This window comes from Camelus bactrianus, chromosome 31 (genome assembly GCF_048773025.1).
Source record: "Camelus bactrianus isolate YW-2024 breed Bactrian camel chromosome 31, ASM4877302v1, whole genome shotgun sequence".
NCBI classification, from domain to species: domain Eukaryota; kingdom Metazoa; phylum Chordata; class Mammalia; order Artiodactyla; family Camelidae; genus Camelus; species Camelus bactrianus.
In genome coordinates, this window is record NC_133569.1 from 11,024,612 (window position 1) to 11,049,520 (window position 24,909).

At 52.9% G+C, this 24,909-nt stretch overlaps 1 protein-coding gene and 1 long non-coding RNA gene across 7 annotated transcripts in view; one reads left to right on the forward strand and one right to left on the reverse strand.

Annotated features, from left to right (window-relative positions):
• Positions 1 to 24,909, forward strand: part of PALLD (palladin, cytoskeletal associated protein) — a 283,258-nt gene that overhangs the window by 201,910 nt on the left and 56,439 nt on the right. The window contains exon 1 of one of the 6 annotated variants that reach the window (XM_074355729.1): positions 13,393 to 13,548. The exons of 4 other annotated variants lie outside the window; for them this stretch is intronic. The gene's annotated coding sequence lies outside the window, so the exon portion shown is untranslated. Of the gene's footprint in view, positions 1 to 13,392; positions 13,549 to 24,909 lie in introns of those variants that run through there. One more of the 6 variants, XM_074355730.1, reaches the window with a different exon arrangement.
• On the reverse strand, positions 7,764 to 9,371 carry LOC141575726 (uncharacterized). The gene is made up of 2 exons (XR_012503483.1): positions 9,253 to 9,371; positions 7,764 to 8,081 (listed from the first exon to the last, which is right to left on the reverse strand). It is a non-coding gene; the product is annotated as an uncharacterized LOC141575726 (long non-coding RNA).

Consider the following 24,909-nt stretch of genomic DNA (forward strand, 5'->3'; position numbering starts at 1 on the left):
GTCACAAGATGTCTTGACGGCCATTTTCACACGTGCCCTGAACACTGAGCCGTAGTTGTGTCCTCTGGGAGAAAGCGAACCTCTTAGCAAATGAGTGCAGCTCCGTTAGACACGTCTGATTGGAGCATGTTGCTCGTTCCTGACGAAGACGTCAGAGAAGGAGATTATGTAGAGAAACTGTCAGAGCGTTTAATCTTCTCGATCTCGTCCCCCAAACTCTCCAAAGTGGGGAATATTTGTTCCTTAGTAACTCAGATTAACATTGACTTGATTTTGATCCTTTTTTGCAGTGTGAGTGAGGAGGACAGAGGTTTGGGAGAATTTCAGGAATCTCCTGAACAGAGTGTGAAAGGCCTTTTTGTGCCACAAAACCAACATGGAAGAACGACTTCTGTTCCCCTAGCAATGGACATATTTACTTTCAAAGCTGGGAAGAGACAGACACAGGGCGTTGATCCTGGGTCCCCAATAACTTGAATTGTTGGTACCTTTAAGGTAGGTGGGGACTGAATCCCTCTTCTGCTCTCACCCCAGATACACACCTGGAGCCCACGCTGGGTTCTGAACCTTCCAGAACACTGCCTCCTGTTAAACAGAAGAGACTGAGGAGAGAGCTGGCCAGAGGGCAAGGGATGAGGACCCCAGAGCCCAGGAGACTGACCACTGGGTCCAGCTGGTCTCAGAAAGACCCGCCCCACACTCAGGTCTCAACCCTGTTTAGTGAGCCGCCTTTCCTACCCTCTTCAGGAGGATGTCAGCCTTGTGAAAAAAAATGTTTACTGTCACTAACAAAGAATTGAATTTTTTAAAGAAAGCAATTTAACAATAAATTTAAGAGTTATACAAACAGTATTTGACCTCAAAAATACTTTTCAGGGTTTGCCTTGAGGAAATAATTCAAAAGAGGAATAAATGGACAAGCCTGAAAACACCCAGTGTAGGAGCTTTGTTTTTTTCCCTTTTACAATTTCAAAAGAAAGAGACTGCAGCCAAGAACACAGAACGTTGCCTCTCGTCTCAGCTGCTGGAATGCTGTGCAGCCGCCGAGCCTGACGGTGAGTGAGGCGAGGGTGGCGAGAACGTTTGTCGTGAATGACGTGATGATGCTGAAGAGTTTACAGAATTGCACCCTGTTCCTGCAGCCGTGTTTTGGAGACAAGAAAAGGACACACCGAAAATACTAGTGTCAGCGTGTCATGAACGTGGACACTTTTTTTCTTGCCTTTATTTGTTGTGTGTTTTCACAATGAACACCTTTCAAATTAACAACAACTAAGAAGTGGTTTCCAGAGCAAGAAAGAACCGAGGCTTCCGGGTTTGTCTGCAGACGTTGTCTGAGGGGAACACAAGTCACAGAGTTCTGTTTGTGCCCTTCGGGGTGTTGTACTAGACTCCGGGATTTTGAGAACTATGATTTCTACTCGTCGATAATCTGTCAGTTGTTTGCAAAAACAAAGCAAAACGAAGCTAGCTGCAGTTCTCCAAGAGAAGAACAAGTGGAATGTGACTGCAGAGACCCGGGTCATTGCTCTGTGATCTGGGCGCCGGGGGCGGGGGGGACCAGCAGCTTCGAGTTAAGAGGAGAAGCTCTCAGGACCCCCACCCAGGAACTGCCCACGGCACCGAACAGCCTCTGCTCACACACCTCTGCTCTCAGCCCAAGCAGGTCGCTCGGTCTTTCGGTTTGGTGACCCCTCTGCTACTGAAAGCAGCTGTGAAGGCTTCCCGGGGCTCCAGAGAGTCAGCGGACGGGAGTTACTACGGGTGCAGGGAAGAGCCGACCGAGACAGAGCCATGCACAGATTGCTCACACGCCCTGGCCTCAGAGAGCAGAGAGGCCAAGAAAGAGACACGTCCGCGTGGGGCTTCCTGTGATGACTGAGCACATCTCGTTAATAGTGATAGACGTTGGCTGTGACCTCACCCGCCCCCGACAGCGCAGACCCGAACGCTGAGACGCGGGACTGGAAGCGACCTGTGCGAGGTCCCTCAGGGTGGAGCCAGCTCCTCGGGGGAATGTGTTTCAGTCCCCAGTGGCTGTTCCTCTGTCAAGGCTTCCCTTGCCCCCGTCCCTTCTTGCCCTCTTTGGGGTGACTTAAACAGCACCTCTGCCAACTTTGTTTTGATAGACTGAGAGGTTAAAGGAGCTTTAATCTGCGTCTGTGTCTCAGCCGAGGTGATGCCTTAGCAGTTGGCTTTGTCTCACTTCTTACCTAGGACACCAGCTCCCTGATGCTCCGCGCGGCCCTGGTTCTCAGGAGTAGCAGTGGGAACCACTGCTCGCGATGGCAGCGGTGCCTGGTGCCCGCTGCCCAGTGACGGATGGCATCCCCCGCACCCTCACTGCGCCCCCTGGTGTGGGCAGTACTGCTGTTCCCATTTCACAGAGGAGGAAACTGAGGCTCAGAGAGATCATGCAACTTGCCCAAAGACGTCCCTCGCCGGCGGCAAAGTCGGGTTCAGAGCCGGAGCATGAGCTCCTCAGCGTGAAAGTGCATCACTTCACAGGTGTGCAGTGACAGCTTTGTGGGACACACCTCAGTGCCACAAGTGGACGACAGTTCTCGTGTGAGTGTCCAAGGGGATGAAAGGGAACTTCCACTTTGATTGAGAAAATAAAATGATGGTTTCAGGAAGCCAGGTTTCTAAGGGGCAATTTCCCAGTTGAATATGGGGAGGCTAATTACAGAAACAGCTCCAAAAATTACCTGCAAAAAGAAAAATCTGGGAGACATACGTATATATCTCAAAGCATTAAATCTGTGATTGGGGAAGGACTCTGAGGCTGCTACACATATGTGTTAAGCAAGGGTCTCAGTTAAAATAGTGGGGGAGAGCACGTCTCTGTGTTTCCTGGGATTACGGGTCCTTCCACGTCAGGAGGAGCAGAGGAGTGGCGGGTCAAATGTTCTGCTTGTCCACGTCCTCCAGGTGCAAACATGGCAGACACAGAGCTGCACCCATGAGCATCCACTCTGCAACTTACAGGACGGGGTGGGTGTCTGGAGGGCAGGCTCTGGCCTCTGCAGGGGCTTTAAGTCTCTGGCTGTCTGAGGCAGTTAGTGGAATCTCCATACGAAGAAACAGTCTGAAGGAATTACCAGCACTCATTCCATCCCCTCCCCAAACTAGTGGGAGATGGACCACGTGGCTTCATCTCAGATTAAACTTGTGTATTTGAGCCAAATGGTGCTGCACTTGGCCCTGCAGATGGAAGCCCCATAGTCGACCCTCTGCCACACGTCGTCTGGTGAAAGCATTGAGTACATATTTGTTTGCACCTTAAACCCTTGGGGTCGTGGATCCCCGTTAGTAAACTGTTTTGTACACACAGGCAGACCTCGTTTCATTGTGCTGCTCAGATGCTGTATTTTTCACAAATGGAAGGTTTGTGGCAACCCTCCTGTGTCAGATGATGGTTAGCATTTTTTAGCAATTGAGTATTTTTTAAGTAAGATTGTTTTTTAGACATAATGGTGTTGCACACTTATTAGACGGCAGTATAGTGTAAACGTCACTTTTATAAGCACTGGAAACCAAAAAGGTCACGTGGCTCACTTTGTTGTGACAGTCACTTTATTGCAGTGTTTGGAATGGAACCCGCAGTTTCTCCGAGGTCTGCCCGTGTATTCGTGTCTGTCCGTGAGTGTGTGTATATTTACACGTGTGTATCTGAAAAATACATGCATGTATTATGTGTTATTGCATATATTGAAATATACACAAAGGTACAGAAATGTAAAGGATAAGAGATACGCAAGGAGAGGTTTTAGTATTTTTCCTCACTTCTCAGTGGATTATCGTTGAAGACCCTTACCCTGTGTAGTAACCCAACACCCACTGCAGGAGTCGCTCAAAAAGCCTGCACCCGGGCCAGAGCAGGCTGCCCTGGGCCCTGATCCCAGAGCCGTCCTGCTGAAGAGAACCTTGGTGATCACACCTTCCAGCCCCACCACTGAGTAGATGAGGAGACCATGAGATTCAGAGACTTTTGCCTAAAGACCTCGTTTGCTAAGAGCCCACATCACACATGCACCAATGGTAGCTGGGTGAGGTGATGGAGTGCTAATTCGCGTGACCATGGTCGTCATTGATCCCACAGGGGGCCCTACATCACGTTGTGCCCTGAAGCACGTACAATGTTTCATTTGTCAATCACGGTTTCATACAGCTAAGGTCAAAATAAATCAGTCTAGAAAATACAGTCTGAGTAGGTACGTGGTAACAGTGAGCCAAGCTTGGAATTGTCTTACGCGATAGAGGGGTCTTGGGTAACAGAAGTGGCCTCTCGTGGCCACAAACAAGGTGGAGTTGGAAAGAGACTCTTAGGAATTTTAAAACTGAAAAGCAGAGCATTCGGGAGACGCGGTGGAAACCCCGGGTCAGTAGAAGGCCCGGGAGACGTGGCGTCCGCATGAGCTGGGGGGACCACGCGCAGGTCAGGAGCCCCTCCATGTGCCGCCCTCAGCCTGGCCTCCAGTCCTCCAGACACCAAGTCCCGCTTCCGCTTGCGTCAGGGTTTCCGCCAGGCCTGTCACGGGCGTCCCAGTGAGCTGACGATTGTGTGCACACCTGCGTGCCACTAACTCTTTCAGGGGACAGTTTTGTTTTCCCAGATGTGCATCTGGTTCACGAGGGAGTTGTGAGTAATCAGCTCATAAAAGAAACGTCCAAATGAATGGGCCCCTGCAAAGCACCTGCTGTTAACAGCAGGTTCTGTCCTCTCCTCGCTTGGGTGACAAAGAGCTGGAGAATGCAGAGCCCTGTGTGACACCCACTGCCTCAGGTTCATGCAGAATATGACCCTGAGGGCAGAACCAGCAGGCAGACTTGCTTTATGGCCAGTGTCCGGGGTGCAGGCAGACACCCGCCACCTACGGGGAGGGCTGAGCTGGGGTTTTCACGGGCCCCAGACACACCTGCCTTTGTGAGACCCCTTCTCCGTGAAAAAATTAGAATTCTGTTTTATAACATCATTGGAACGAAGATGGATGTCGCCCAGGATGTCACCGTTACAAGTTACTTCTATTCATTTTTTTCCCTTCTGAGTTTAAAAATATTTAAAATTTAACAATTGTGCCAAAACTGTCCCTACTGGGTGAGCTGGCCCCCGCCCAAGGTGATGGACAGAGACACGTCATAATCACGGCCACCCTGGTTGTGATGCAGAACCAGCCTCCTCGAACTTTTCCTCTATTTCTCTTTTTAAAAATTAATTAATTTATTTTTATTGAAGTGTAGTTGGTTTACAATGTTGTGTTCATTTCTGGTGGACAGCACAGTGAATCAGTCATACACACACACACTCCTTTTCACATACTTTTTCATTATAGGCTGTAACGAGGTATTGAATGTAGTTCCCTGTGCTGTGCAGTAAGGCCTTGCTGTTCATCTGTTTTACGCGTAGCAGTGTGTGTCTGCAAATCCCCAACTTCTCTTTCTCCCGACGCTTCTGTCTAGCGAGGCTCGAGGATGGGCGAGCCCTTTTCCCCTAAGCGCCACCTCTCGGCCCAGCCCGCACGCTCTGCTGGGTGGCTCACTCAGCCCTAGTCTAGTGACCACAAGGCAGGTGACCCCATCCAACATTCACCCCTGTGATGCCGGAAGGAAATGGAGCCTCTTTGAGAGGAGAACTGTCAGGCTGGTTCAGCCACTGCTGGGACACAGGCTTTGTTCAGTGTCACGCAGCGAGCGAGGGGACAGTGACAGCAAGGTTAGGCCAGGCTCCTGCCCCGCCGCCCACAAGGAAGGTGGAGTCTCGCGCTGCCGCCCCCGCTGACCAGCTGAGAGCAACACGGCCACACAGGTACAGACCCATCGCTGAGAAACCCAGCCCCAGGGAGGCTGTGTTCCGAGTGAGGTCATGCCCTGCGGAGGGCTCAGCGCGAAGAGGCAGGACTGAGGTTAGACTTCGCTGGAGGTTGCCCTGCTCCTTTTCTCCTTGCATTGAAAACTGCACTTCCTGAATCTCACTTTGTCAACTTTGCTCAGAAATTATGACTTTAACGCCGGGGCCCTGAACCCTGGCTTCGCTCAGCGCCACCTTCTCCCGGCCCCTCGCGGGCCGCCCTTCACCCACATCGCTGCACCTGCAGTTTGACCTGCCGAGTCTCTTGCTGTCATCCCAGAAAGTGGCCAGACTGCCTCAGAATCGGTTCACTCTTTGTAAGGTCACCATAAACAAAGAGACAGATGCGGCACACTGAGGTGAGAATAATGACCTCAGCTCCTTGGAACGAGGGAAATATTCCCTTTAAAAAATTGAAGTACAGTTGATTTGCAATATTGTGTTAGTTTCAGGTGTACAGCAAAGTGACTTGGTTATAAGTGTATATGTATGTGTCTATTTTTCATTCTTTTCTATTGTAGTTTATTACAGGAAATTCAATATAGTTCCCTGTGCTCTCCAGTCGGACCTTGTTGTTTATCTGTTTTGTATATAGTAGTGTGTGTCTGCTAATCCCAAACTCCTAATTTATGCCTCCCCCCTCAGCTCCCCCAGGGGTAACCATAAGTCTGTTTTCTTTATCTGTGAGTCTGTTTCTGTATTGTAAGTTCATTTGTGTCATTTTTTTTTAGATTCCACATTAATTTGTCTTCCTCTGTCTGACTTATTTCACTTAATACTAATTAAGTATTAAGGATCATCTCCGGGTCCATCCATGTAGCTGCAAATGGCAAGTTTTCATTCTTGTTTATTCATTGTGTAAATATACCACAGCTTCTTTATCCAGTCCTCTGTGGATGGACACTAAGGTTGCTTCCATGTCTTGGCTGTTGTAAATAGTGCTGCTCTGAACTCTGGGGTGCATTTTTCTATTTGAATTAGAGTTTTCTCTGGGTACATGCCCAGGAGTGGGAGTGCTGGGTCACAGGGTGAGTCTAGTTTTAGTTTTTTAAGGCCCCTCTGTACTGCTCTCCGGGTGGCTGCTCCAGTTCACACTCCCACCTACTTAACAATGGGAATGTTCTTTACATCTAATGGGATCTTAGGTAACAGTTTTGATTTTTTTCTCTTGAAATCTAGTACTTTGCTGTATCAGGGATGTTGGGGTTTGATTCACTTAATAGCCCGTAACAGGCAGTGTCAGTATTTTTTTGGGTGGGGGTAGGTAATTAAGTTTACTTATTTATTTATTCTCAGAGGAGGTACTGGGGACTGAACCCAGGACCTCCTGCATGCTAAACACGTGCTCTACCATTTGAGCTACACCCTCCCACCCAGTATCAATATTATTAAGTCAATTTTTTAAACAATTAAGTACATGAACTATATATCAGATAAATTAATTTCTTTAATTACTGATTTTTTTAATTTTTATGTTTTATTTATCTTTTGTGGGGTGGGGGGTAATTAGGTCTTTTTTTTATTCTTTTAATGGAGGAACTGGGGATTGAACCCAGACCTCCTGTGTGCTAAGCACGCCCTCTACCACGGAGCTGTACCCTCCCCCCAGTTACTGATGTGACCAAATATTTCCTCTGTGTATCTCAGGATTTACAGTCAGGGGATTTTCCAGTATAAAATGCATCCATTAAATTTCTGTTTTTAAAAGAAGTTTAACTGGAATATTTGACTTCCTCTCGTCCTCACTCTCTCCTCATTCCCTTTCTGTTCCAGAGTCTAGTTTGCATGTTTCACTGTGGCAAAGATCTACCCCTTAGAATAATCTCTTAGTCGCTGGATACCTTTGCAGGAAAACCGTTCCTTGCAGCACCCTAGCAAATCCCAATGTATTTCCCTGAGGAAGAAAATCAAGTGCTTCAGATAACATAATCCCGTTAATTTGAACCGGAGGATTAGTTTATTCACTCAAGGGGGTGCACACTTGGGTTAGGAGGTGAAGGGTTTGGTGGAGGGAAGGTTTCAGGGTTAGGGAAGAAGGTGCGATTCCCTCCCTGTAAGCAGGGTCCCCGGTCTGTACCCTGTGGGAGTCTGTGGTCCCCTCTGCACTGACATCACTGTTCTGAGAAAGCCCAGCAGCACTGTTACAGGTTGTCCGACATAGTGAAGTTCCAGGAGCAACAGTGGAGTGATGGCTTGTCCACATGTGTTTTTTTTTGGAAGCGTCCAAAGGAATCTGCACAAAAAGCAACAGGAGAATCCTTATTAGGGTATCCTCAGAGGTCATAGTACTAAGAGAAATCTCACCCTAACTTCATGAACTGCCATTGGGGTGAACAGAAAATGTGACCCTATATCATGTGTCTGTTGTCGGCCACTACACTTATAGGGCACGGCTTAAGGTTTCTCTGATGCAGGATGGAATCAAACTAACCAGCCAACTGATAGCAGTATTTCACCATTTAGTCACAGAATCACAGAAAAAGGCACATTCTTGCTTTTAACTCTGCCTTTTCAGCAATCCACATGGACTCTGTGAATGATTCCATCGGAGCCAGCATAACTCATTTGCTTTGGAAAAGGATGCTCGGTAATGAGTCAGATTCTTCTGTGGAGGAAGCAGGACTTGTTTAGAGCTGCCTTAACTATTTCAGGTCAAGCAGACGTTGCTGTGCATGATGAAACTTGGCGAGAATAAATTAATGATTTACTCATGAGGACCTTAGTGTCCTGGGGTTGCTCGTGGACTTTCCATACGTGCGTACTTTTCACTCCCAAGTTAGAGTCCCTGGAGTCTGGGTTCTGGAGTTACTCACTGATGCTGCTGCTTCTCCACAGCCAGCTGTGTGTCCTTGGGCAGGTTCCCTAACCTCTCTGTGCTCACTGTCCCCCTCCACAACAGTAATAGCCATCCTTCCCATGGGTTGTGCAGGCAGATGAAATGGAGGGTGTGTGTGAAATGACCAGTATCGTGTCAACACAAGGCAAAGTGCCGGTTATTACTTTTTGCTCTGTCCCTAACTAAATTCTGTGTCTTGTAAAAAAAGAAAAAATTCCTACGATCCCATAAGGATATAAACATATACGTGAAAGGGGGGAAAAAGCCACCCCACCCGCCACATCGTGAACTCGGTGTCAGCATCTTGTTTATCTTCTCAAGGGCAGTCCAAGGGCAATGCCTTTCCCGCCACTGTACTTGTGAGTTCAAGGTCATGGGGACAGCCTGCGATGGAGCCCAGCTGCCTGGCTCCCGAGCCAGTGCCTTTCAGCATCCTCCTCCACCCCGTCTCCCCAGGCCCTGCTGGTCTGAGTCTGTGACTCGCCAGAGTCGTGGCAGGTTCCAGACCTATTTTGCTCTCGCAAACTCCACCTGCTCTTCTGCTTCCAAGTTCATGACCTTTCCTTACATTCCAGGACTGCAGCCCTCCTGGTGGCCGTGTTCCTCTCACTCAGTGTTTCAGGTCCACTGGGTTGGAGTCACGTTTGCACAAACAGCCCCATTACTTTTCCGTTAGCCTTCCTCCCTGCCCTTAAGAAAAAAGTACAAACCAAAGAACCAGAAAGTTATCCTGGCTGGTGGACTAATTTGTGTTTATGCTGAAAGTATGAATTGTCCTTGGAGCCCTTCCCTCCCCTCCTCCCTGCATAGTCTGTCCTCATGGTCCAATAACGCATCGGGCTTAGCCTCTTGGAAGACCTATGCCTTTACTGTAAAGATTTCTCACTTTCGTTAAAATAATCTGGTAGCTGTTGATACAGAAATAGACGTGTTTCTTATAAAATGCTGCAATTCACTGCAAAGAGTCAAGATTCAAGGAGGTCAGGGGCTCATTTTAAATGTGAATAGGATGAAGGTTGATCCTCAGAGTTTTACTCTCAGAAACATTTTCTTCAGAATAATACTAGTCGGAACCAATACCGGGCAGAACCGATCACAGCTCTACTGTTTTCCTAGTCCTGTTCTTGTTTGCTGAATGTGGTTGGAATGCCTTGCAAAATAATCTCTACAACTGAAGACATGGGCCATGCAGCCAGGATTTTGTACCTTTTAAAGACACAGCAAGAGCTAAGTCAGCAGGTTTTTAAAAGTAGCATCAAAGCACCGGAAGTGAGTGGAGACAGACCTGCGGCTGAGCTGCTCAAGACATCGGTCCTGGGCACCATCCATCACTCAAGGAAACAACACATGGCAAAGCTTCCAGCCCAGAGGCCAGGGATCTTCCGAGAAAATCTCAAGGTTTTGGCATTTTGCATTAACATATTATTTTCAGCAAAATGCCTGGTACATGCTAACATTCTTTTACGGCTATATGTGAGTAAAAGGAAGGGAAATACAGATTTGGGCTTTAATTTACATGTTAGAAAAGACGCGCGGTGGCGGTTCTTCTAGGGGACACTTGGTGAAAAGTCGCTGATTTGACTTGCCAGTTGTGTCCACTTTATAAAATATCACGGGAGTGGGGTTAGAGCTCAGCGGTAGAGCATGTGCTTAGCATGCTCGAGGTCCTGGGTTCAATCCCAGCACCTCCATTAAAAAAAGTTCTGATCGTAGCTGGCAGCAGTCACAGCCTCATGGCTACGTTTGTAGAACATCTGCGAGTCAGGTTCATGGCCAAGATTTCATCTGTTCAGTGAACACCAGTTCTTTTTAGTCATCTTTGGCTGTTTTAGTTTTTAACCACCTATATTTCACTTTTTTTCACAAGAATATGAAAAGGAGAAAAAAAGGAATTATTGAAGGATTAACTTCACCCCCTCCACGTTCCTTCCCAAACAGAAAGTTGAGCAAATTACTTCATCTCAAATTAAATTTGCATGTTCGAAGCCGCAGGTCTTTGAGCCAAAGTGTGCCCAGATGACCCTGGAGACAGGAACCCTAAAGCAGATGCTCCTCAGGGGGTAGGGGTCCCAGCGTGCAGCCCCTGGGAGTGACCGTGGGGGCGTATCTGTTCTCCACCCCTTTCATGTAGTCTTGGAACCACAGAGCTCTAAGTTTTAGCTAAGGAAGAATGAGGAGACAAGCTAAGGATTGCTGGTCAGAATCTTCAGTGTGCCCAAGAGGGCGAGTGTCCTTTGTCAGGCTAGGCAGGAATTCCTATCAGTACTGATAACAGTTTTCACAAATCTGGGGCTTGCCAAAGTGGTCGTTCAGAGGTATCCACGCCTCCCCAACTCCATGCATCAGAACAGAGAATGTTGGAAGCATCAAATATTCAGTCTTCTGCATCAGTTCCTAAATCCTGCTGGATATGAGCTCTGAGGAGTGGAAACTGGTCCTCACTTCTGGGCTCCCAAGTAGGAATAAGGTAGGGATGGCAGGTCTAAGGGGCCAGCCCTCCTTTGCTGCCTCTTGGGAGTAAATGAATCGGTTATGTTTTCGGCTCAGTGAGCATCTCAGTCTGGTCCACCCCACCCCCTCCCGCACTGGGTAAACGCTCCGGTGCTGGTACTTGCACTTACCCACTCTGTTCTCTCTGTGCTTGTGTGGAGAACAGACTCCTAAATCATAAACCCACAACAATGAAGAGCCACAGCTTTAAAAGTCATCCAATTAATCCCAATATCATGAAAAATTAAAAAGCCCCAGACTTTCACAGTTGATGGCACAGCCCATTAAGTCCCAACTCCCCTCTCAGATCGTCACCTGCAGCCTTTGGGAAAACCCTGGGAGGCACCAGCGATGTCATTCCTGCAGCCCCCATGGCCATTGGACAGAGGAATGAGCACACCAGAAACTCAATGAAGGCAAAGTTAAACAGTGACCTGCTGAGACTTCCACCTGTCTCGCTCTCAGAAGCTGAAAAGGGAATAATGCCTTATACTAGTCCCAGAAAGATGACTACAGCATATTGTAGGTTAAAAAAGAAGTGGGTTATAGGCCTGCTTTCGGTCTGCATTCTGGACTGCTAATATGAAGCACACAGCCAAAACATGGGTGAGACCCCGTGGGCAAACGATGGTCTCGCCCCTGTGCTGACTGTGTGTTTACACGCACACACGGAAAGTCTGCAAGAGCACCCTGTAGGGTGTGAACAGCGTTAATCTCTGAGGGCTGAGTTACAGGGAAACAGCCACTTCAGGTTTACTGTTGAGTATTTTACAGACATCATTTTTGATTTAAAGTCGTTAAAGATGTTTCAGGGAGAGAGAGAGAGAAGCGGAGTGCCTGTCTCAGGGCTGTGAACGCAGAAGCCCTGGTGTCGGATACTAGCAATGAAGACAGGGAAGCACCACCAGACCAACCATCTAACATGGTCCACTGGCTCCCAGACCTAATGGCATTCGTCACCCTGGACTTGGGGACCATTTTACAGAAAAGGCCACAGCGAAGGGTGTTCAGTACATGTGAACTGTTAGCATTCATTCACTCATCTTCGTGACAGTCTGTCGTGTGTACAGGGAATTTGGCCTTGACAGTCAAGGAGCACACACTCTGTAGGAGGAACAGGCAAGAAAGAACTGGGGACCCAACTGTCGCAGGATTTGCACAGAGCCAACGGTGACCCGACCTGAGATGTGAAGGAAGCTGCTGGTCTGAAAAAAGGGCCGAGGCCACAGTAAGTCACACACTTTACGTTCGAAGTTAACTACTGAGTTCATTTCCTCCTTGAAAACAGTTCTACAGAAATCCCAGGCAGCAGGTTAAAACAAGTGACTCAGGGCCTGGTGTAGTTTATGACAGAACGCAGGAGGGACCGCGTTCCTGGGAGGTTGCTGAACCGGAACGCATTACACCTCTTACCCTAAGGGCTCCTGAATTTAGTTATCCATTGACACGGGAACAGAGTACACGAATGAATGGAAATCTGGGGATTGTCCTTATTAATGGAAACCTAGAAATTACGCTCTCTCTTCTCTTAAAATAGAAGCATTCCACACGCTTACTTGTGCCTTCGGATTTAAATGCTGCACAATCTCTGTCGGTACCTGCTACCCGCAGGCCTAGCTGAGGCTGAGCGCACAGGAACTGGGCGGCCCCCCGCCCCCAGCCCCCGCCCGCAGCCTCTTCCTCGGGGCTGCCCCCGCCCTCCGCCCGGTTTCACTCGTCCCCCTGGAATGCTGCCCTGAAGCAGAGGTCCTGGGCGCTCCTTCCTAGTCTGTAAAGGAGAAAACTCGAAACCGGGGGCAAATCACCGAACAGGCAGCCAACATTCCTACTGGCTTAGAAAAAAAGTTAAAAGTTAAGTTCTTTCCCGTTATCCATTCTTCCTGGAAATTCCGGGAAAACCCATTGGTCCCTGAGCTGCCCGGGGCAGGGGCTGCGACCCCGGAGGCCGGGGCGGGGCGGGTCGCGGGACTAACCCGCTGGCGGCAGCCCGCCCCTCTCCTCCTCCCTCCCTGATCTCCCTCCCCCTCCCCTTCCCCCACCCCTCCCCTCCCCTTCCCCCACCCCTCCCCTCCCCTTCCCCCACCCCTCCCCTCCCCTTCCCCCACCCCTCCCCTCCCCTTCCCCCACCCCTCCCCTCCCCATCCCCAGCCCCTTTCCCGGCCCGCCCCCTCCCCAGCTCCTTTCCCGGCCCGCCCCCTCCCCAGCCCCGCCCTCCGCGCCCCCGCCCCCGCGGCCCGCGGCCTCTTAATGCCCAGGCGCGCGGGAGGGGCGTCCGGCCTCCGCAGTCGCCCAGCCACCGAGCGGGGTGCACGGCCTGCGGTCCTCGGCGGGTCCAGCCGGCGCGCCGAGGGTCCGGGAGCGGCTTGGACGGCAGGTAGGGCGGCGTGGGGCCGGGGCGCAGGCCCGCGTTTCCGCCCCGCCGGGGCCCCTGGTGGAGCCCTCCTGGCCCTGCCGTCGGAGCGCGGCGCGCGGGGCTCAGCTCCAGGGAGAGCCGACTTCGGCGCCTCGGAGCGGGTCGGGGCTGGAGAGGCTGGGCGGCCGCGGACGAGCCCGCCTTCCCCGGCCGGCGGCCGCGCTGGGGTAGGGGTGGGGGGCTGCGTGGGAGGGCGGAGGGGTGGCGGGGATGACCTCATCGTGCCGCCGGCGGAGGGTGGGTGTCCGTCCATCCCGGGCCCGCAGCGCTGCGCCCCCGCCTGTCCGCCCGTGGGCCTCCTCTCCGGGCCGCTCGTTCGGGGAGGCCGTGCGCTCGGAGCCCAGAGCGCGAAAACGGGCGACCCGGGGCCTGGGTCGGGTTCCCATTTGGGGCGGCGAGCGTGGTGCCCTGCGGTCCCGAGGGCCCACGGCGTGGCGGAGCGGACAGACCCCCGCTTGGGGGGCTGGAAGACTAGGGAGCTGTGCTCGGAAAGCCGCCGCCGGGCGCAGCAGTGGTCCCCCGACCTCGGAAGCTGCCCACTTCGGCCTCGGAGGACATTTTCTCGGTTGACGTTGAAGGCCACCATCTAAGGAAGAAATGCGCGGGGATGGCTCGGGGAGTTGGGGGCGGGTTGCTTCTGAGCTGGCGTGCAAACGCAGCTTTTTGCAATCTTCTCACCCCCACCCACCGAGAGAGGTTTTTCTTTCCCTCTAGCCTTGTCCGACTTTGAGCGATAAGAGGTTTAAGTGCATTTTTTCCCCCGTGTTCTGCCCGTGTGGGTTGCTGTCGGTGAGAGTGTGAAGTGGCGGAGTAATTGAAAAGGTCCTGCCTGAGAAGGGAGGCAGCTGTTCAGCGGGCGGTGCCGCCTCCGACGGTGAATATGTCCCAGACAGGGGAGCTGTGTGATCGAGGGTTTCCTGCTAATTCCTAAGCTATGAATTTTTCTCTTTAGTTTATATTAAAAAGGATTTATTTGGTACTTATTCTACTTTTTGTCTTTAGGGTCAGGGGTGGGATGGGGTACTCAGTGCCCTCACCACATTCAGTAATAAGCAAGGCAGGTACAGCCAATAACGTAGGCTGCCAGCTCCTAGCCGCTCCTGCTGTGTGGACACTGGGCGCTCTGAGTGCAGAGCAGGGGTAGGTGGTTGAAAATAACAGCTTTGTTTTCCGTGGCTATGAAACCCATGACTCGTAACACCTGACAGCCAGCACGGTTCAGTGGCCTACCTGCTTGAAATGGTGTATTATCTGCGCACACCTGTGTGTCCAGGTGAGGGTACTGACTTGAGAAACAGTAAGTAGGTGTCCTAGTTAAGAGGAGCCCTGGGGTGCTTCGTTACAGCGTGTGTGTGTGTGTGTGTGTGTGTGGCGGGGCGTGAGGCGGGGGACTCTGGTTTTCAGTTGGCTCTTTAAACTTTTCAGGATGATGGTAAACCTTGAATGCCACTTGCATTCCATTGTGGTTGATCCTAAGCACTGTGCTGTCTTCTCAAGAGCTGTAGTGTTTTACTGCTTTTGAGAATAGTTGCTTCTTTCCCCCGAAAATATTTCCCCTAGATTATAGTAAATGTTATACTTTGCTACATTAAAAGCATATGAAGTAGGAAGCATTTCCTGGAAATTATCAAGGAACATTAGCACTGCTCAAGGTGATAAAGACATTCTTTCAAGAGGAAGTTACTGATTTGTTCACATAACTATTGATTGTCCAGACAGTTGTTCGTTTTCTTCCCCTGCTTTCCAGATTTCTGTCACAATCATTGGGAGCTGTAAAAACCTGTATTAGACCTTGTCTTTTCTGTGTGCGTTTCCACGTCAACTAAATATCCGGGTGTACTTTTTCAGCACTAATTTCAGAAGATGCAGATAAATATTAGGTGATGGAATTCACTATACATCTCCGATTGCCTACTGTTTATTATCTGGCGAGAGAATTCTCTTTTTCAAGTAAATGAAGGAGACGGACGCTGAGTATTCACTTAACGCGTGGTTTGCTGCCAAGCACTGCTCTCCCCTCTGAAAGTGTGCTAGCTTTCTCACACGTTAGCTCGTCCCGGTCATGGTCTTCTGAGACACAGGGGAGGTGGGGCTCTTCCAGATTTTAAAGGTGTCTTACCCAGAATCGTCCCACCCAGGGGTGGAGTGAGGCACCCGGTTCTGCCTCTCACTGTCTCCCGGGGTGCTGGCTCTAGAAAATGCCGGGGAGTTTGCAGGCATTCAAGGGAAGCTCTGTCTTGGGTGTGGTCAGAGGATGTCTGATTAGAGGTGGTGGATGAGAAAGGCTTCACCCAAGGAGATTTTATGAATGGAGAGCAGGAGCCCATGCTTGCAGGAAGGGTGTGGAGGTTAAGGGGAAGTGAGGAGGGCCTGGGGTGTCAGGAGGGAGAAACGCCATCAGAGACCAATGCCCCCAGCCCCATTGACCAAGGAAGGCCCGTTTCTTCCAGAGCAGTGACTCCTGGCTGCTTCCTGGCAGTGCGCTTCAGCCAGGGTCACACCACCATCCAGTCGCAGTTGGTCACGTGAGCCTCCATTACTTGTGTACTTTGGACAAGGAGGACCAGGGACAACTGGGAACGTGGGTGGTTCGTTCAGGGCAGTTCTGAGTCTCAAAGGCTCCCTGCTGCTGGGAGCAAAGACGGTGCTTTTCAGTTTGGCTTGGACTTTTGGAAGGCGGAGAGGCTTATGTGATGGAAAAGATTTCCTCCTGAGGGAGAAGCTGCCATTTGCAGACAGAACGTGTCAGCCAGAAGGAATGAGCAGATAACCACTTTTTTCCTTCTTTGGCAAAACTTTGCAATTTTTTTCCATATAGAAGCGTTAAAGGCGGATTCATAAGAAAACGCACAAAACCAAGTGAAAGGAACAGGCGCTGATGTTCTACCAACGGGCAGGGCAGGAAGAAGGGACCTCTGTTAAGTAACTGTCACTAATGGGGCCCCAGGGGGCACTCCTGCCATGGTGGAACAGGGATCAGGTGCCCATGCACGTGGGAAGGAGGTACCCTGGACTTCGTGCATGGACGGGCACCACCCTCCTCTTGGAGACGTGTGTGCTGCCTCCATGAGCCCCTCAGACCCACTGGGAATCAGCACTCTCCATGCTTGGGTGGGGGACTCTGGATGTGCATCTGTCAGTCCATGGCTCTGTGAAACGGTGTCACCCGTGGTAGTAGGGTTCCCAGGACAGCCCAGGAATCGTAGCTGAAACGTTCTGCCCTGTTAATAGTTCCCTAGGGCAGAGCCGTTAGGTAACGACATGCTGTGTGTGGGGAAATGCACTCAGAGCTCCAGCTTGATGTTTGGTTTTTAACAGCTTTTAATCCCAGCAACGGTGGCAAAAAAAAAAAGGACCCCACCTTCTCTTTTTCCATTTAGACCCCAAAGGGAAGATGCAGGCACACAGAGACAGGAGTCCTTCACACTCCCGTGTGCTATCGGAGAGCTGGGGGTTGGGGGGTGGCCAGCAGCAGCCACACCGAACCAGGAACGGGGCAGAGGTGGGGCCACTGCCCCACCAGCCGGGCCAGGGGCCTGCTCTGGGTGGCCGGCGGGCCTGGACTGCCTGGCTGACATTACGTCCTTACCGAACGTCATCTCTACTCTAGGACCCAGACACCAGCTCTACGAAGTTGTACGTCCAGTGTTTTTTAAGTCAGGGTTAGTTTTAAGTGGAATCTTTAGTAATAGGAGGAAAGCAGATTTTCAGGCGTTTTATTTTCCTTTTTTTGATGCCAGTGCAGTAAATTTTCAGAGAGGTAACTTTTGGGGACTGGATAGACATAAACTCGGGTGCTGATGAATCGTTGCAGTCATCTGAGTAACCGTAGGATAAATACATAGGATAGAAAACCATGGGATAAATAGCACTTAGCCCATACCGGGAGACGTGCTACAGTGTTTAGCACACTCTCCGCCCTGAAGTCCTCCCTGCGGCCCCACGTGGTAGGTACCATCAGTGCTGCCACCTCCCTGGTAATGAGAGTGAGGCTTGGCGAGGGTGAGCGGTTTGCCCAGGGCCGCAGGGATCTGACATGGCGGGGCCGGGCGAGGACGCTGGAACCACTCCCGAGCCCTGGGCCCTGGCTGGACTCGGGAGAATGAGGTCGTGACCCCAGTGGACGAGTATGCAGAAATCTTCGCCCTCCCTTAGCCTGTGTCCTTGTGAGAGAAGACGAACTGTAAACAGAATAATAAACAAAATGTCCAGCATGTGGACCGAGCCGTGTGCTCGGGGACCGTGAAGCTGGGCAGGAGAAGGAGCGATGAGGCCGGGGTCGCAGTTCCCTGAGACAGAAAACGGGCCACGAGTGGGCAGAGCGGGGCCGGCGCCGCCTCCATCGCTTCTTGGGCAAGCCGCTTTCTTTCGAAGCACAATTGTTCAGTGGATGCGTCTTCACTGGCCACTGCAGACACTCCAGCAGTTGGCGGGCTAGGTGTCCACGGACACAGATGAAGGTCAGGACAGACAGAGGGGCGGGCTGGGGTCTGAGCGCAGCAGAGGACGAAGGAGGCCGAGTCTGCAGGCCAGGGTGCATGCAGGGCTGCTGGAGGTCAGGGCCCTGCTGCTGTCCCCGTGTCCCCTGTGAAGCAGGAAGCAGGCCATGGGCTGAGAGAGAGGGGCCGGCGTTTGAGGAGAGAAGGTGTGACCCTCACCTGGGAGAGGAGACACCTGCATCTGGTGCTGCCTGAGGTTGAGTTCTGACCTCGCCCCCCAGTGCGGGAGCCCAGAATCCTGCCCTCGGTCTGCTTCCCCAGGACACTGTCCTGTGTGTCTTACCCGGGGCAGAGCCTGCTCTCTGACGATGGCAGGTGCTTGCTGAGTGATGATGACAGTGACCCTCCTATGCACGGACCCGGAAACTTCGTTGAACTTTTCTGCGCTGGTCGTCACGTCCATGTCTCCCCACCCTGAGAAGCCCTGGCACATGCAGCCCCTCACACGGCGGCCCCTTCTGCTGCTGCTGGTCTCGCTGCATTCGTCTCCTGTCTCCAGTGTTGAGACGGAGTCCTAGGCGCTGGAGGGCCTCCCCGCCGTGGGCACTAGTGTCCCTCCCCAGCAGCCGCCCGAGTTGGACCTCCTGCCTGCAGAGGAGGCTTCCTGGTTGAGGGCACAAGGTGCCTTCTCCTCCTGGCTGACCGCTGCTGGGGCACGTGGGGGCCATCAGCACGTGGGGCGGTTAGAATAATGCAGGAACCAGACGGCGCTGATCTCGGCTCAGCTGGTAGAGGAGGAGCCAACAGAGGTGGTCGGGTTCCAGGGGTCAGAAGGGGGACTCGGCCCTTGGCGGTGATGGTGAAGGAGGGGGTGTCCCCAGGGTCCTACCAGGCTGCAGACGGGATCAGAGCTGGAGTGGCCCCGAGGAGGGGGCAGCTGGGTTTTGGACACACCATGGGGAGGTGTCCAGCACACAAGGGGACACCTGCATCTGAGGTTCTGGGAGGTCCAAGCAGGAGACAGTGACTTGGGAGTTGTCACCACAGGCAGCAGTTGAAGCCTTGGGAGAAGGTGACTTTGCCCCCGAGGAGACTGGGGAGTGAAGGAGTGTTTGAAGGTGGCTTAAGGAGCCTGTCATTTGACTAAGTTACAGTCTGAAAACCTGCCCAGTGACAGAAGATTCAAGTAAAGCACATCCCATAAAGCCACAGAGGACGTAATTCAGAACTGGATAAAACCCAGTTGGAGAAATTGGTGGCTTTTCTTGGTAAAGCCTCTTTTCCCACCTGTCTTCATAACCCTCAGTGGATATATCTGTGCAGAAGGTGTACGTGGCTTTGTAGAGAGACCTGTTTTAGGCAACTACCAAGAAAGAAAATGAACTCAGACGCACTCCAGCCTTCCCCACGTCCACAGCGTCGTGTCACGTAGCAGGCTGGGCACGCACTGTCCACACCAGCAGCTACAGATCTGTCCAGGAGGTGACCGCAGGGTCCCGCAGGGCCGGGGTGAGGGGCTGGACGTCACCTCTCCAGAGGGGAGCTCCTACTTGCACAAGGGACTGGTACCTGAGACTGTGGATCTCTTGGGAGGCAGACGCGTCGTGGGGGTGAGACGGAGGCCGTGCTCCTTCCTGCACAGCCAGCAGCGCTGGTCCGTCTGTAGGCGCACAGGAGGGCCCCGTCCACCCTCAGTTCGGTTTCTGCTCTTCCAGCACGTCTCAGCGGCTGCAGTGGGTGCTCAGAACCCCCCACCATGTGAGGCTGCTGCACTTGTCTCTGCCCAGGTCGGCGTCCTTGCTTCAGGGCACAGATGAGTAAGGCTTACTTGGAGTTATTTTATATTTGAAGGTTTAGAGAAGCCCCAGGGTGTGAGGCCAGGCTCTTGGTCAGTGCAGGACACTTGCGGGTCCCAGTAGGGAGCTGGGCAGGGCGGGTGCCCTGACCTCCTCGGACAGACTGTCAGTACAGGGCGGGGAGGGGCAGTTACGGGGGGTGGGCAGGGTCTCCTGGCTCCTGCTGGTTTTCCTTTGCAGCACTCGGTGCGTCCTCTCCGAGTGCAGGGTGATGTTACCCTTGCAAATGTGCACACACACACCCCCTCCCCCGGACCAGACAACCACGGGCCTTTCCCATGGCTTCAGCACAGACAGAAAATCTGGCCAAGTCGTTGAGAACGCGGGCTCCAGGTTCCAGAGGAAAGCGTGTAAAATCCTGGAACTTGGCTCCATGGGGCAGTGACCCCAGTGGGAGGGTCTGGCTGGGTAGCCGGGGCCGCCTGCCTGGCGGGGCCGTGGGCACAGTCACGCACTGCAGGGCGCTCGCTGTGTGCAGGCCGCTCCGTCCCGGCCGTCCATGTGTGCCTGAGGCCAGGGCTCCCGCACCTCCGCTCGGAGCTCTCTCCACCTGTGCGTGTTTTCTTTGGTCACCCTGTCCTTTTCGTTTTGTCTACTTACTAAGCCAAACGCCAATCCTAAAATGAAAGAGGATGATCCAGCTGGAGTCCTGGACATCGGCTGAGTGTTCTTGCCTGCCAGGAGCTTCAGCGTCCGCGGCGTTCTTCTTAAAAGTCTGTGACGAGGGTGTGTGGCAGTCACGCTGACAGTGAGTCGTATCGTAGCCTGTGTGGTGCAGGGGTGCTTGTTCACCGTGTGTGAAGTGAGCAGAGTGATTACGTGCAGTAAGTCGCACAGCCACACTGGTGATTCGCACCTGAGCAGCAGAGGGTGTGACAAAGACTGATCGTCTGGGAACGAGGTTTGGTCGCACGGGCAGCTCTGTTCTGAACCTTGGGTTTGAGTCTCTTTTGTGAAATGGCTTTTGGGTTCTGTTCTGACTTTGAGATCGTCAGTTCATGTTTTTGTCACTGTCATTAAGTCTGGTTTCAAGTACAGCATCCCTTCTGCAGTTGTCACTAAAAAAAAAAAGAAAGAAAGAAAAGAAAAGACTTTTATTGGCAACAGGTATCAACTGAAATTCTGATTCGGGGAAGTCTGAGGGCAGTGTAGCTCCCGGATGGGAGGCTGTGGGTTTATGAAACCGCAGGGTCTGACTGGACCTCTGGGCCGTCTGGCGAGGCTGACCACCCCACTCCGCTCCCAGCGTTGGCCTGCCCCCCCCGGGGACCCACGGGTTGGTGTAGGTCTCTCGGGTTGGCGATGGGGTCAGGTCTTGCCAGCCTGTCACTGTCCGCCGCCTTCCTTCATTTTCTGAACCAGCAGAGGAAAGGCCATCCTCCCAAGACCGCCTTCCGGTGGCTGGTGCTTCTGGCCCAGGCTGCGCACGGCCGCTGTCCCCCCAGGTCTCTGCCGGCCTGCCGTGCTGTCCGGGGCTGAGCTGAAGGTCCGGGCAGAGAGGGCGGCCCACCCGGCTCTGCTCCCCCGGGAGGTGGTTTCAGCAGTCGGGCGGTTGCTGAGTCTTGGAGAAGTAAACGATGGATCTCAGACTGCAAGTGCCACGTTCTAGCTCAGATGATAAGCTTGTGCATCATCAGCAAACCTGTACCAGGAGTGAAAGCTCATGGAAATCCCAAGTGTCCATTACCCACAAAATGATGATGGGGGTGTGGTTGGCGGCCGTGTGATGTGCCAGGGTGCACGCACACGGGGAGCTGCGCCGTGCCCTCCAGTGGAGCTCCGCTCCAGAGGGTGCCCCCGCGGCTTTGCCGGGCGGGAGTTTACCGTTGGTGCAAAAATAAAGGACTTGCTGCCAGCACTTTTGGAATGTTTCGCGCTCACCTCTGTTTCAGGACATCGTCCCCTCTGGCTACAGTATAGTTTGAGCGACACAGGATCGTTCATGAGCTGGTGTCACCCTCAGCTGGGTCACAGGAGAAAGTCTGCAGAGGTCGCTGCACCCACCTGCCCAGCGGTTGACCGCGCCCATCCAGCTCAAGCAAGGGGAAGTCCACCTGGACTGAAAGCACGTTTCAGGGTTAGGTCTGGTTTTCAGCGAACTGACACTGGAGACCTGTGGCGGGCACGGTGAACGTGGTGCCTGCGTGCCGCGAGGGCCGGGTTGGCGGGAGGCTGTCTGTGCTCCGGCCTGCAGCCGTCCTTCCAGGCAGGAGGGGTGCTGGGTGGGGCGTCTCCCTGTCGGGCCTGGTTTCCCAGCGTTTGCCGTTTCACCACCGAGGAGGTCGTCCCTTGATCCCGAGCCCCTCCCTGTCAGATGTCGGAGGACTCGGCCGAGGTTGGGACATGGGACTCACCTCATGCAGAGGCTTCTGGGGACAGACAGATGAGATGATGTCCCCCGGGGCAGCTGGCCCAGCCGGGCACCTGAGCCACCTCCTGGCTGGACGTGGTGTTCCTGCCAGACCTGCACCCTCCGTGTGCCAAGCTCGGTTCCTCCCCTGTGGGCTCGGGGGTGGTGGTAGCTGATGGCCCGACCAGCGGGGCATCTGATGTGGACGGACCAGAGGGGCCGACATGGGCACAGAGGAGGCATCGTCCTGGAGGGGACGGTGGCCCTGGCTGTGCAGACCGGGGAGCTCTGCTTTCCAGCTTCTTGTTTTGTTGTGTCTCAAGCCATGGTTCCTCCAGAAATCCAGGCCCAGGGCACCTTCAGAAATTACCTGTCAGGCTCCAACACGTCTGGAAGTGGAGGCTGCGGCTGGCTGGCCCCTCCTGTGCCCTCGTCCAGGTGAATTGCTTTTCCGTTTAGTCAATAAATATTTCATAGCACTGTTAATTTTCAAAGTGTTTTACGTACATTCTTTACTGACTCTTTCAACAGCCCTGTGAGGCCCCTGTCTGTCCTTGTAAACATTATTTCTCTCTCAATATATATACTACATCCTTTTTCCGGAAGGAAGAAAGCGCACCTGGACGAGGTGAGGGGCCTCCCAGGTGGCCGGAGCTCAGCTGACCCGAGCTTTTCTTGCTCTGGGCTTACCTCCCCTTAAAACCGGGTGCCCCCACCCGGTGGGGCCCATGATGCCCCGTGTTCTTTAACCTGTGAAAATTTAGTTTTTTCTAAGATTTATTAGAATATATGAAGGAGAGAAGGTTGGGCCTCAGGAAGTTGAACTGTGACATCCCACAGCCTGTCTTCTCTGCCAGCTTCCTGATAAAGGATGATTTCCGAATGTTGAAAAGTTACAGGTGGAGTAGGACACACTTGGGAACCTCTCCTTGTGCTTCAGAAAGTGGGCAGACAATCACTCATTGGCTCAGCAGACACTCAGGCTGGCCCTCGCTGACTCAGAGGACAGGCACGCGTCCCTGAACGAGTGGGGGGGTGGGGGGAGGCCTGCGGTGGGAGCAGACGGATGCAAAGACCCCGGGGGAGGGGTGGCCGGCCCTCCAGGGGGCAGGGGGAGCTGGGGGAGGCTGTGAGCAGGGCCTGACAGAGAAGTCAGTTGGAGGGGAGCTGGGGGAGGAGCCACCAGGCCACTCGTCCAGGGGACAGAAGGACACGTGTATGCAGGATGGTGGGCGTCCAGCTTCATGGCCAGAGAGGGGCCCGCAGGAAGCGGGTGAGGAAGGCCTGGCCAGGCGGTCACACCCAGAGAGTCTTGGAAAAGGTGCGAATAGCTCTTTGTCTGAGGGATTCGTTCACAGGCTGATGAGAATATTTTAATACTTGCTGCTGAAGACAGAACTCGAAACTGCAGACTTTCTAAAAGAGTCTGGATCTCAGAGCTGCCCCGTCTTCCACTCTGGCTTTAAAAGCTTCTTAACTGAGTTGAGTGGAAGATTCAGTTGGAAAAAGATTGGAGCAGCGCCCTCTGTTCCTTTTCCAGCTGAAGACAAGGCCCTAAGCTGTTCTCCAGGGCACTCGGGCCGCACTCATTAGATGTGAAATTCACACACCCTTTGACCCGACATTTTCTAGAGGTTTTTCCCACAGAAAACTCAAAATAAGGCTGCAGCCTGTGCACTCTGTAAACAGGCGTGTTACACGTGTTGTGTGCAGGCGCCTGCACCCAGAGGTGCGGGGACGCTAACGGTGCTTCTCGGGGGGGTGCTGGGCGGGACTCTGAGGCTGGGGGGCTGGGGGGCTCTGAGGCTGGGGGGGCTGGGGAAGAACCTTCACTCTTCCTTTACTGACCGGGGCTTGTACTTCCTGAGACCTGGGTTTTCAGTGATGAATACTTACTCCTTTTGAAAACAAGTGGAAGAAAACCAAGTCCCAGGACTGTTGCGAGTGGCGCTGACTTGGGACCCCGATCTCTTTCCCGGTCACTGTCACTCCCCGTAGCAGAGCTGCCCCGAACGTTAAGAGCAGAAACACCGTCTCAGCTGCTCATCCTGTGGGTGAGGGAGCTGAGCAGAGAGGCCCCCAGACTGTGCCGGGGGGAGAAGGGAGCCCCCCAAGAGTGAGGGGGGGCCGCGCTGAAGGAGCTTCGGGATATAAATTGTCCATCCAGGATCCGCCCTGCCGCTGCGAGAGGCCACTTTGTCTGAGGGCCCAGCCAAGCGGGTTCTGAGCCTGAAACGAGAGCCGGATGTTTGTAGAGGTCGGAGGCTGGACATGCTCATCCTTGTGGTCAGACTGGAAGCAGGGCTGTTGAGCAGGGACAGTGCTCGCTGCCTTCCAGCCCAGCAAGGATGCCGTGCAGCTTGGGAACAGCTGCTCTGTGTCTCTGTCTGTCTCTCTGCCTGTCTTTCTTAAAAGGCTTCTCACCCCATAACCGGCCATAAGATGTTTTGCAGAAAATGTAACCACACTCCGGATATGGAAGGAGACAGTACTGACAACATCAGGGCAGTTGTCAAACTTAGAACTATGTTCGTTTGCATTCTGAGCTCTGCTAGAGCTCACACTGTCACGCCGACAGTGCTTTCACTCTGTGCCCTAAATAGTGGGAAGGAAAGTCTGGGATGCGCAAATGGATTTCACACTGAAGTACCCTGCGTGAGAAGTTGTCTGATGTTGT